The sequence below is a fragment of the Salvelinus fontinalis genome, chromosome 24 (assembly GCF_029448725.1).
Source record: "Salvelinus fontinalis isolate EN_2023a chromosome 24, ASM2944872v1, whole genome shotgun sequence".
Classification (NCBI taxonomy): Eukaryota; Metazoa; Chordata; class Actinopteri; order Salmoniformes; family Salmonidae; genus Salvelinus; species Salvelinus fontinalis.
In genome coordinates this window covers 22,234,592-22,248,398 of record NC_074688.1, presented here as the reverse complement: position 1 = coordinate 22,248,398, position 13,807 = coordinate 22,234,592, and positions in this window count along the sequence as shown.

The following is a 13,807-nucleotide window of genomic DNA, read 5'->3' as shown; positions in this document are numbered from 1 at the left end:
GTTTCCATTGATCTGAAGAAGAAAAAAGTTAATAAAAGTGTTATGATGCATGAAAAAATAAGATGAAAAACTAAAGATAAGACATTTCAACAGTGGCCTAAAAATACCCTTCATCATTAGTAAAAATTCCATTGATTGATCACGTTCATGTATAACAATACCCTTGGGCCAAGAACTTTAATGAATTTGAATTCATTTACACACTGGTTTTAGATTGTAGTGTGGGCTCCATGAATTGTCACTTTCTGTCTTTGGGCTTACCCACAGCGCTTGGAGGCAGACTAAGGTCCTCCTGTCTGATTGCGGTGTCCACATTGCGGGTTCTTGTCATCTCCTTGTCCTGCATCTCAATGAGTTGAAAGGCCGCATGCTGAGAAGGCTGGTGGTGAGTAGGGGCTGTTAGTTCTGAGCTCGGAGAGAGTGGTATGGACAGAGGTTTTGAAAATGGACCATCAGACCTCTCTCTGCCCTGAGGAGGACCCACAATGACAAACTCTCTCTGGATGAGACCATCGCTACCTTCACTCTTCTGATGACCTGTGTAGGATTTATCTGTGTGTCTGTCATTATCAGAGTGTGTGGCTGGTCTAAGGTTCAACAGTCTGAGAGGCTTTGGCTCACTCATGGGCCTCAATGGAACTTTGGAACTCTCAGTTTCCCTAAGAGGAGAGGGGGTTCTCACTAGGTGTCTGACAAGTGAGTCATTTGAGGGCTCTGCTCTCCTCTCTCTTTCATGGGCCTCTTTCGCTCTCTCAAACTCAGTATTGGTGGAGACTAGGGTTAAATGCTTCAGTGGCTGATGGGAGCGGTGACTCAAAGTGTTCAGTTGCTGACTGGAGGGAGATACTGGAGTTGCATTGTTCTGTAACTCAGAGATGGGAGTTGGATACATTTTCTGTGACTGAACGTCCAAAGCCCCCTGGCTAGACTGGTTGGAGCCACAGCTGGAGCCATGTTGGAGACTTCCCTGAGAGGCAGGGGCCTTTGACCCAGCTGGATGACCCTGCAGCCCAGGGATGGAGACATCACTGCCCGTGAGAGAGCTCTGCGAGTGCCGGGAGAGGATGGTTATTTTCTCGGGCACGGGCCTGAATCCTAGAGAGGACCCCTCGGAGGTGGCAGAGCCTGCTGAGTTGTGACTGGTGGAGTCTGCTGTCATGTGAATCTTCAGGGGAGATAAGGGCTCTGTGTGTGTGAGAACACAATGGTGGAACATGAGGAGATGTGATACTGCATTAAATTATTTCCATGTCACAGGCCTGGTTGGCATCAGTATCACCTTACTACAGATGTATGATCTTAATTTTACCTATATTGCCACATCAAAAATAATCCAGCAGCAACAGGATTTGAACGTTTAGTCCATAATGTTGCTTGGTCGTGATTATGCTAATAGCTAGCCAAAAGTAGGCTAAATGAAAACTGAAATACTGTTAATGTAGCCATGTGTTTTTTGTGAATTTATGCAAAATTACGAAGCTAATCTGCAGTGCAGGAACATTCTCAGCAACAAAATAATGATCAAATTAAGATCCTACATCTGTAAAGCACTATTGTGAACCCGCCAAAAATTGTTCTCACACTATCCTGAAAGATCATGTTATTCAATTTGACTCAACCTCCTATTCTTCAATGTACCATAATGCTTGATTGTGTAAAAAGGTATATGCACTGCACTCTAACCTGCTTCAGATGCTTTCTCGGTCTCTTGATTTCCATTGGACTGTTTTTCTGTCTTCTCTACCTCTAGAATAAGGGATGCTCGATTGAAAGGATTGTGCCTTGGCTGGAATGAGAAGAGAAGAAAATATATATTTCACAATAGTCTAAAAGTCATACTGTGATATGATGATTGGAAAAACAGAAATAAATCAGAACAGCATGAAAATACTTTGTTTGTTTATTCTGTTCATGCTTCACATATATTCTCTGCAAATGAAATCTCACCTACCCTTCCCGGGGACTGCACCACTGAATTCAGTCTCTCTTTCTCAGCATCTGATACATTGAGGCTTTTGCTGCAAAGGAGACAGAATGATCACTATCAGAATATAATAGGAATTGGGGTTTATACTATAGATGAGTAGCCCTCAGAGCACCAGGATTTAAAAAAAAAAGTTTTTAATTAATCTTTATTTAACTAGGCAAGTCAGTTAAGAACAAATTCTTATTTACAATGACAGCCTACCCCAGCCAAACCCTCCCCTAACCCGGATAACGCTGGGCCAATTATGCGCCGCCCTATGGGACTCCCGATTACGGCCGGTTGTGATACAGCCCGGTATCAAACCATGGTCTGTAGTGACGGCTCTAGCACTGTAATGCAGTGCTTTAGACCGCTGTGCCACTCGGGAGCCCAGATACACTGAGCCCAGATCCACTGAACACTGGATGTCAAATCAGATGGACATTGGAGACCACTGTTACACTGTGGCCTTGCAAGGAAAGGGCTTAGTATCTGCACTTCCTCACTCAATTCCTGAGCACCTCTGTGACCGGCTGTACAGTGAACAAGCCTCCTGCATAACTGATCCCTGCTCACATGTGATTCATTGTGACATCAAAGGGAGGCAGGGCTGTGGAAGAGTCGACTCACCTAGAGATCTGGCTACTGCCCACTGGGAGTCAGGGAGGTCAACACAGCCCATATGACCTCATGCACAGCATGCCAAACACACCAAGCTTCACTACAAGACTTAAAGAAAGCTTCACTTTGTATTTACTTTAGGAAGTGATGTAAGTTATAATACAAGTGACTGGGCAGAGAATAATACTGGCACGTTACCTGTACATTAACAGCCACACATAAAATTACAGGCCTCTCTAGTTGAATTACTTGCTTCTCAAAATAATAACTTTTTGTAGCATTCCCATACTGACTGACTCCTAGCCTCGTGAGACCACATCCTGGAAATACAATAGAGCAGACAGATTCTATGTAAGCAGTGAGCACCACCTATGTTGACTCAAATTGAGATTGAGTCACGAGACACACCTAAGACACACACACACGTGCATCCCTGCGCGCACACACACACACACACACACCACAGGACTCAGGAACTGTTCAAACACCAGAGTATCTCACTCACTCTGTGCAGGCAAGCGCTATGATTGATCACTCATGCTGAACTTCTATACTGACCTAGCCTCAAGGCATGGTTATGAGACTGGGTAGAGTAATGGGGTACAGCAGAGAGAGGGATGGGTTAGGAAGGAGCACAGAGGGTGGGAGGAGGAGTGCAGTGGAGCAGTGGATCACCTGTTCTTCTGGGGCTGTGTTGGCTGTGTTGGTGCCTCCAGGAGCCTGGCAGGTTTTGGAGGGGGGGTGATGTCTGAGACTTTACCGCTGACTGCTCTGGGTCTGGAAAGAAACCCATCTGCAGGACAGACAGACAGACAGTAAGTGCTTACAGTACCCTCTCTATAAACTCAATAACCCATATCTGCTGATGATCTGAACATACTGTACAAACCCGATAGCATAAACTTGACATATTAATGCAACGTTTACCACTAAAGTATATATACAGTGGGGAGAACAAGTATTGGATACACTGCCGATTGTGCAGGTTTTCCTACTTACAAAGCATGTAGAGGTCTGTAATTTTTATTATAGGTACACTTCAACTGTGAGAGACAGAATCTAAAACAAAAATACAGAAAATCACATTGTATGATTTTTAAGTAATTAATTTGCATTTTATTGCATGACATAAGTATTTGATACATCAGAAAACCAGAACTTAATATTTGGTACAGAAACCTTTGTTTGCAATTACAGAGATCATACGTTTCCTGTAGTTCTTGACCAGGTTTGCACACACTGCAGCAGGGATTTTGGCCCACTCCTCCATACAGACCTTCTCCAGATCCTTCAGGTTTCGGGGATGTCGCTGGGCAATACAGACTTTCAGCTCCCTCCAAAGATTTTCTATTGGGTTCAGGTCTGGAGACTGGCTAGGCCACTCCAGGACCTTGAGATGCTTCTTACGGAGCCACTCCTTAGTTGCCCTGGCTGTGTGTTTTGGGTCGTTGTCATGCTGGAAGACCCAGACACGACCCATCTTCAATGCTCTTACTGAGGGAAGGAGGATGTTGCTCAAGATCTCGCGATACATGGCCCCATCCATCCTCCCCTCAATACGGTGCAGTCGTCCTGTCCCCTTTGCAGAAAAGCATCCCCAAAGAATGATGTTTCCACCTCCATGCTTCACGGTTGGGATGGTGTTCTTGGGGTTGTACTCATCCTTCTTCTTCCTCCAAACACGGCGAGTGGAGCTCTATTTTTGTCTCATTAGACCACATGACCTTCTCCCATTCCTCCTCTGGATCATCCAGATGGTCATTGGCAAACTTCAGACGGGCCTGGACATGCGCTGGCTTGAGCAGGGGGACCTTGTGTGCGCTGCAGGATTTTAATCCATGACGGCGTAGTGTGTTACTAATGGTTTTCTTTGAGACTGTGGTCCCAGCTCTCTTCAGGTCATTGACCAGGTCCTTCCATGTAGTTCTGGGCTGATCCCTCAACTTCCTCATGATCATTGATGCCCCACGAGGTGAGATCTTGCATGGAGCCCCAGACCCGAGGGGGTTTGACTGTCATCTTGAACTTGATTGACCGTCATCTTGAACTTCTTCCATTTTCTAATAATTGCGCCAACAGTTGTTGCCTTCTCACCAAGCTGCTTGCCTATTGTCCTGTAGCCCATCCCAGCCTTGTGCAGGCTATTGTCCTGTAGCCCATCCCAGCCTTCTACAATTTTATCCCTGATGTCCTTACACAGCTCTCTGGTCTTGGCCATTGTGGAGAGGTTGGAGTCTGTTTGATTGAGTGTGTGGACAGGTGTCTTTTATACAGGTAACGAGTTCAAACAGGTGCAGTTAATACAGGTAATGAGTGGAGAACAGGAGGGCTTCTTAAAGAAAAACTAACAGGTCTGTGAGACCCGGAATTCTTACTTGTTGGTAGGTGATCAAATACTTATGTCATGCAATAAAATGCATATTAATTACTTAAAAATCATACAATGTGATTTTCTGGATATTTGTTTTACATTCCGTCTCTCACAGTTGAAGTGTACCTATGATAAAAATTACAGACCTCTACATGCTTTGTAAGTATCAAAACCTGCAAAATCGGCAGTGTATCAAATACTTGTTCTCCCCACTGTATATTTCCCTCTCCAACTTTAAGCATCAGCTATCAGAGCAGTTTATCAATCTCTGTACCTGTACACAGCCAATCTGTAAATAGCACACCTCATCCCCATATTATTACTTACCCTCTTGCTCTTTTGCACCTCAGTATCTCTACTTGCACATCATCATCTGCACATATATCACTCCAGTATTAATGCTAAATTGTAATTATTTTCACCTATTTACTGCCTACCTCCCTGCTCTTCTACATTTGCACACACTGTACATAGATCTTTCTATTTGTATTTTATTTTGCGTTATTAACTGTATGCTTGTTAATGTGTAACTCTGTGTTGTTGTTTTTGTCGCACTGCTATACTTTATCTTGGCTAGGTCGTGTAGGAGTAAATGAGACACATGGATAACATATAAAGGCATAGGACAGCTGAACATTAAAAAACAGACCACATGAAGAGAAGAGACACATAGTCTGCTGATTCCATTAAGAGACACACATACCAGAGAAATATGCGCTTAGGGCAACTGGACACACTAATGATAGAAGAGACACATAGTCTGCCGATTCCAATAAGGACACACATACCAGAGAACATACTGAGGCACTGAACTAAAAAGATAATGGTGACAGGAAGAATTAGGGGAAGTATGCTTATTTGCATATGGGTTGGACCTATATGTTGTATGTGTATAAATGCTGGAGCCGGGGCTGGGAAGTGGTGTGTGTGTTTCGCGGACCATTCCGGCTTTTGTATACTCTGTATTAAAAGCCTAAATTGATTTTCACAAGTTCTTGTAAGTGTTATATTTGAACCGATTGTCCACGACAGTCGCAGTTGTAAATTAGAACTTGTTCTCAACTGGCCTACCTGGTTTAAAAAAGGTGAAATAAATAAATACAATTTTAAAAAATGAAATATATTCTACCCTCATGTATGGCTTTTTCATTATACGGCAGTATGTGTGAACTGCACACATACTTATCTTGCGTGAGAATGACTTACTGTATGCAGCGCTCAATTAGTGGTTGAACAGTGTTTTTGACCCACCTAAAGAACCTGCTTTCCTCTGCTTCATGGAGGCCAGGATGACTTCGGAGACATGGATCTTTTCCCTGTGTCTCAGAGACTTGGCCTCGTAAAACCACTCCCCTGTCAGGTACTTGAGCCTGCTGTCCACTGGGGCACTGGTTTTCTGCAGCTGCCTGATGGGAAAAACACACCCAGGTACATCACAGTATACAGTGTACGGTACAGTTACCCATTAAACACATTACATAAGCACAAGAGGTGGAACACAGTTCAGTCAAGGATGTGATTCTGAATAATTACCTTTAGGTAATGCCATTGATTTATTCTGGTTGAGAGACACACTATAGGCTAGAAGTTGACGGCAAAGGTACATTTACCACCACATGAGTTAACAATCTAACCCAATAGACATTGGAACACAATGCAGCGCTTGTGCCAAATAGTTCACATTCTTTTTGAGGAGAAAACACCTATTTAATTCAATCAATATTAAATGAGGGAAAGCTCAACAATGATTTCTGTTTGAATTAGTTGTTTGTGAGTAAGCAATATGTTTATTCCGGGGGATTATTTAAGATGCTCTTTGAAGAGATAGGGTTTCAGATGTTTCGGGAACATGGGCAGGGACTCTGCTGTCCTCGCTTCAGGAGGAAGCTGGTCCCACCATTGGGGTGCCAGGACAGAGAAGAGTGACTGGGATGAGTGAGAGCTGCCATCCTGTAGGGGTGGAGCATTCTGGATAAGTTGCAGGGGTTTGATGGCACAAGCGGGGAGCCCAGTCAACAGCGAGTTGCAGTAGTCCAAACGGGAAATTACAAGTGCCAGGATTAGGACCTGCGCCACTTCCTGTGTGAGATAAGATCATACTCTACGGATGTTGTAGAGCATGAACCTGCCACCCACTCGACTCCTCTGATGTCAAAAACTACAACCGGTATCTCTTCTTTGGGGTGGCAGGTAGCCTAGTGGTTAGTTCGTTGGGCCAGTAACCGAAATGTTGCTAGATCAAATCCCCGAGCTGACAAGGTAAAAATGTGTCGTTCTGCCCCTGAACAAGGCAGTTAACCCACTGCTCCTAGGTCGTCATTGTAAACAAGAATTTGTTCTTAACTGACTTGCCTAGTTAAATAAAATAAAAAACCTGCAGGAGTGAGTCACTGCTTTGATGTTTGCAGAGAACAACAGGGTCTTGTCCAGGGTCACACCAAGGTTCTTTGCACTCTGGGAGGGGGAAACCGTGGAGCTGTCAACTGTGATAGAGAGGTCTTTGAGCGGGTGGAGGAAGAGCTCGAGGTGGTGGGCTGACATCCAAGCTGCGATATCCGCCAGGCTCGCAGAGATGCACGTAGCCACCTGGGTGTCAGAATGGGGAGAGGAAAAAAGTAGTTGAGTGTCATCCGCATAGTAAAGATAGGAGAGATCTTGTGAGGATATGATGGAGCCGAGTGACTTGGTGTAGATAGAGAAGGAGGCCTAGAACTGAGCCCTGGGGGAAACTAGTAGTGAGAGATACGTGGTGTAGACAAAGATCCTCTCCACGTCACCTGGTAGGAGTGGCTGTCAGGTAGGATGATATACAAACGTGTGCAGAGCCTGAAACGCCCATCCTTGAGAGGAGGATCTGATTGTTTACGTTGTCGAAGGCAGCGGATAGATCTAGGAGGATGAGAACAGAGGAGAGAGAGTCAGATTTCGGACAGCCTACGTGACACAGAGAAGACCAGTCTGGTTGAGTGACCTGTCTTGAAGCCTGACTGGTTAGGGTAAAGAAGATCGTTCTGTGAGAGAATTGGTCAAAGACAGCACTGTCAAGTGTTTTGGAAAGAAAAGAAAGAAGTGATACCAGTTGTAGTTTTTGACATCAGAGGAGTCGAGTGTTGGTTTCTTGAGGAGGGGGAACGACTTGGGACATTTTGAAGTCAGAGTGGATGCAGCCAGTGGTCAAGGATGAGTTGATGAGGGAAGTGAGAAGTTCTCCAGAGATGGGGTCGAGGAGGCAGGTTGCAGGGCAGCCGAACCTCAATACTCGCAGGATTTCATCTTGAGAGAGAGGGGAGAAAGAGGTCAAGGCGTAGGGTAGTTCTGTGGGAGTGGGACCAGTGGACTCAATAGGCTGAATGAATGAGGAGCTGATGTTGTCAACCTTCTTTTCAAAGTGATTGACAAAGTAGCCCACAGAAAGGGAGGAGGGAGTGTGTGGAAGATTAAGAAGGGAGGGGAGGTGGAAAAGTGAAGGTAAACAACCCTGGTCGTGTGAAAGAGGGGTAATACACACTAATACACACGATTGGCGTTAATCCTTTTACACTAAGGCCATGGCTGAACACAGACAAGTCGCCCATACAGAGTCAGTCTCCAGTCTTCTACTGTTAGAAATAGACTTGTCTGGCCAACTCCATTACAGAATCAAAGTGAATAGGCCTTTGTTTCTCAACTATTTTCTCACTGTGGAACTGCTTTGACAAGAAGGCTTAAGACGAAGCTAATTTAAGACCCAGTTGTCCTTAGTTGGCACGTCTGAATGTGTAATGACATGACAAGAAATTCTAAGACTGTCTAAGTATACATCAACATGACGTTGTTTATGTAGTGAATGTGCCTCAGGATTCCATGGTTAAAGGCAGTGAGGTGTATATCTGTGTTCTACCTCTGAGGGTATCTATTTCCGACCATTGAGCCTGCATTTTTCTCTCACGTGGTTCTGTAAAGTTGAATCGGAGGGTTAATCTAATTGCTTATCTCACATTGAGGCCTCTCTGTGGTGGAGGCTGTGTCCATATCCGGCTGAGTTGTTATTATATTACAGACAGACAAACATCACCAGCCTTTTTACCTCTCCCACACAGGTGGGGGGAGGTTGACAGAGAAACCACTCACCTCATAGAATGAAAGGGAACGAATAGGCACTAAAAAATAAAACAATATTGAATACATTACATTATCTAAAACAATATAGCATATTTACATGCAATACACAAAGCATGTATTTGATTACATAACTATAATTTCAGCTAGAGGGTGGAGATGCTAAGTGGGTTAACACTAATGTTTTATCAAAATATGTGGAAACTAGGAAATACACTAATGACACAGACGTGGTTCAGAGCTGAGAGAATAGGGCTATCACAAACTCACTTGATCCTCTCCTCCTCTGCTTTCTTCAGCTCTTCGTCTCTCTTCAGCACAGTCATGATCATCGACTGTTCCTCCTCCGTCAGATGGCTCAGGTCTATCATAGTGACTCAAGTTCTCTCTCGCCCGGGCTGGTGTGGAAAGGGCTTGGAGTTGTGCCCTGAGGCCTGTTGAGGCAGTCAGTGATGGGATGTGATGGGCAGTGTCTGTCTCTAAGCTCGGAGCTCCAGATGCATCGCTCAGGTAGCTGGCACCTGCAGAGTTGATAAGAATATTCAAGGTGTGAGCTCCTGGAGGCTTTGTTTTCATCTTCCCACAATTCACACATTGCTCATCATAGTAAAACAGTGCCTCTAAGCAACAACAGACACATGAACAAAGGCTTGACTATGTGATCATAGCATGGCCTTGCTCTTGGGGAAAACCTTTCAAAGCAGGTGCTTTTGAACTGATGCTACAGTACAGTATAGTACATTTTGTCATTAGGTAAGGTTGATAAAACTGTTCATGTCAAGATTAGGCTCTATATGGAGAACGTTGTGAAGACTGTAAATGAACAGTAAATCATGCTGGATCAAACACTAATTCATTAAATCGTGCTGGATCAAACACTAATTAAGTAAATCGTGCTGATCAAACACTAATTCAGTAAACCATGCTGGATCAAACACTAAGTAAATCGTGCTGGATCAAACACTAATTCAGTAAATCATGCTGGATCAACCTCTAATTCAGTAAATCAGGCTGGATCAAACACTAATTCAGTAAATCATGCTGGATCAAACACTAATTCAGTAAATCATGCTGGATCAAACACTAATTCGGTAAATCATGCTGGATCAAACACTAATTCAGTAAATTATGCTGGATCAAACACGAATTCAGTAAATCATGCTGGATCAAACACAAATTCTGTAAATTATGCTGGTGTAACAGTTGTAACTTTAAACCGTCCCCTCGCCCCGACACGGGCGCGAACCAGGGACCCTCTGCACACATCAACAACGGTTGCCCACGAAGCATCGTTACCCTTCGCTCCACAAAGGCCGCGGCCCTTGCAGAGCAAGGGGCAACCCTACTTAAAGTCTCAGAGCAAGTGACGTAACTGATTGAAATGCTACTAGCGCGTACCCGCTAACTAGCTAGCCATTTCACATCCGTTACACTGGATCAAACACTAGTTCAGTAAATCATTTTTTTACTTAACATTTAATTAAATAGGCAAGTCAGTTAATAAGAACAAATTCTTATTTACAATATCAGCCAAACCCGGACGACGCTGGGCCAATTGTGCACCACCCTACGGGACTCCCAATCACGGCCGGTTGTGATACAGCCTGGATTCGAACCAGGGTGTCTGTAGTGACGCATCTAGCACTTAGATGCAGTGCCTTAGACCTCTGTGCCATTCGGGAGCACAAAATCATGTTGGATCAAACATTCTAATTCAGTAAATCATGCTGAATAAAACCTAATTCATTTAAGTTGACGTGATTTGTCTCTGAGGTCACATGGACTGAGTGTACTCTGTATTATTTTATCTCAACCTCAAAATACTCTGATGATGCAGTCAGTGGGTGGAGAGTTTAATTACTGTGCTTTAGATGTTTCTGAACACCGGGGTGATCAACGCCTTGTTAAATAAATCGCGTACAGTGAATGAAATAAGGTAGTAATAAATCATGATTTAGTCATTGAGAAACAAAAGACTATGTTGAGTTGACAGTCAGCTGAAATCAGCATGAATATAATTTTCCATACCTATGCTGGGTATAATGAAGCCCCAAATAGATTAGGATTTGTTCCTGTGTAAACCATCTGACGAATAGGCTGCGTTCACACAGGCAGCCCAAGTCTGATATTTTTTTTCGATTAACTGGTCTTTTGACCAAGCACATCAGATCTTTTTCAGAGCTGATCTGATTAGTCGAAAGTCAAATGATTGAAAACATTATCAGAATTGGGCTGCCTGTGTAAACGCAGCCACAGAATTCCATGTTGAAACCCCTCATTCAAAAGTTAAAAAAATTATTCTCAATGAAATTCTGTTGACTTACCTTAGTTTGAATTTAGTTTGAATTTAGATGGAAATTTAGATTTAGATACTTTACTTAAATCAATCCATAAAAATCTCTATAAGATTAGGGTCAACTCTGATAGAAGTTATGAATAATTTGTCCTCCATTATCAACAGTTAACATATTGTAGTGTCCACTGCCTTAATACAAACCCAGCAACCTTGTGAAGACTTCTTAGTGAAAATGGCTTATAAATATTGGGCAAACAGCTAAAAAGCTTACAGCTAAACATTTGTCAGATAAAAAGATACATGAATATGGAAGCCTGATTTGTGTGCTACCTGGGTTCTGTCCTGTCTCATGGATTTCGACATTGATGTTAGCTATTCACATTATAGTTGAATGTAAAACATTTCATAATTTCATATTGTGGGTGTGAACTGTCAGTAAATCAAAGAGATAGGCTCTTTTAAATATTTTTTTATTTTTATAGTAGCCTACAATAGTAGCAGAGAACAGTTGATAACCTATAAAATGGAAATGTTTTGTGCAATGTTATGTTTTTGCCTGCTTAATCTGTCTCATAACTAAGTTAGTGTAATTGGATAATTAAATTGCATAGACTCATGTCTTCTTCTCAGAAAGAGAAGCCCTAAAGCTGCAGTATCTTAGTCCTCTTTAAAATAAGTTTACATTTGTTGTATATAGGAAAACAATAAGATCAGCCTCGTAAAGAAAAATAACATTCTATTTATATATTTTAATAGGCACCTGCACATGATGCTGGCTTGAAAAACACCATCCTAAAAAGTAGCCCACATAAAGAATAAGAATTAATACACAAGTCTCTGAAGTCTAAATTCATTGTATGATATTTTCTGACTAACCTTAGGATATGAGGCAGCTCGTAATCATTTTCGTTCACAAGTGTTGCCTTCAGGACAGTGGGGACAGCGAATAAAATGTCTGTGTTATGTCAATAACTTCAGTTTTATTGTTTCCCAAATGGCATTGTGGGTAAGGCTTCACAATGCCATTTGGGAAACAGAACAATAAATTGATATCTTACTTTGTAACTTTTTGGAGACAAATACAGACCAAACAAAAAATTGTAAATAAAAAGTTTTACCTTGTTTTGGAAACTACCTCTGTAGAGAAATTCAGACATCCACTGGAGGTAGGTGGGTCAGACTCAGGGAGGTGTGTGCTTCCCTCAAAAGGGTTAAGTGCCCATAATGACTAGTGGTCACTGTTCAATGCCAGCAGTCAACGTTGATAGCATCCTATACTGTAGCAACTTCAACAAGTGTATGAAGAGCTAACACCACTGAAAATACAGTTGTCCAATAAAAATAGTGTTGTCGTATTTTCATACGGGAATCTTAAACATAGGCTAATGTAATCGTATTACACTGCACCAATGGAAATATGTAAAATTGTGTAAAAGGAATACGAACAAGGTGCTAATTTATTATCCGTGTCATGTGGCATATTCCCTGCCAGTTGTGAAATTCTTAACCTCAAGATCCAACCCACAAAGTAAAGATGATTGTTGAGATTATGGTAGTGAGTCTGTTTGTCAAGGAGGAGTGTACACCTGAGACTTGATGGAGCACAGGTGTTTCAACGCGCTGACGTGGATAAGTGCAAATGTTAATATTGATAAATACAACACTGTAAATAGACTCCAAGTGATTGCATACATTCTGTTGGAGTAAATTACCTTTCATCCAAATGCAGTATACAGATATACAGTAAACTAGAAAAACCACAATAGGTCTGTTTTATAGAAATTGGACACTGGGGGGCAGTCTTGTTCAGATAAAGTATACAAGGAAAGCTGCAAATAATTTTAGTGGAGGCTGAGGACATAAAATATTAAAATACAGAAGGCAAAAAGTCATCCAGAAGCTAAGAGAATTCACATATACTACATGACCAAGAGTATGTGGACACATGCTTGTCAACCATCTCATTCCAAAATCATGGGCATTGATATGGAGTTGGTCCCCCTTTGCTGCTATAACAGCCTCCACTCTCCTGAGAAGGCTTTCCCATAGATGTTGGGATGTTGCTGTGGGGACTTGCTTCCATTCAGCCACAAGGGCATTAGTGAGGTGGAGCACTGATGTTGGGCGATTAGGCCTAGCTCGCGGTCGGCGTTCCAATTCATCCCAAAAGTGTTCGATGGGGTTGAAGTCAGGTCTCTGTGCAGGCCAGTCAAGTTCGTCCACACCAATCTGGACAAACCATTTCTGTATGGACCTTGTTTTGTGCACGGGGTAATTGTCTTGCTGAAACAGGAAAGGGCCTTCCCCAAACTGTTGCCACAAAGTTGGAAGCACAGAATCGTCTAGAATGTCATTGTATGCTGTAGCGTTAAAATTTCCCTTCACTGGAACTAAGGGGCCTAGCCCGAACCATGAAAAACAGCCCCAGACCATTATTCTTCTTTCACCAAATTTT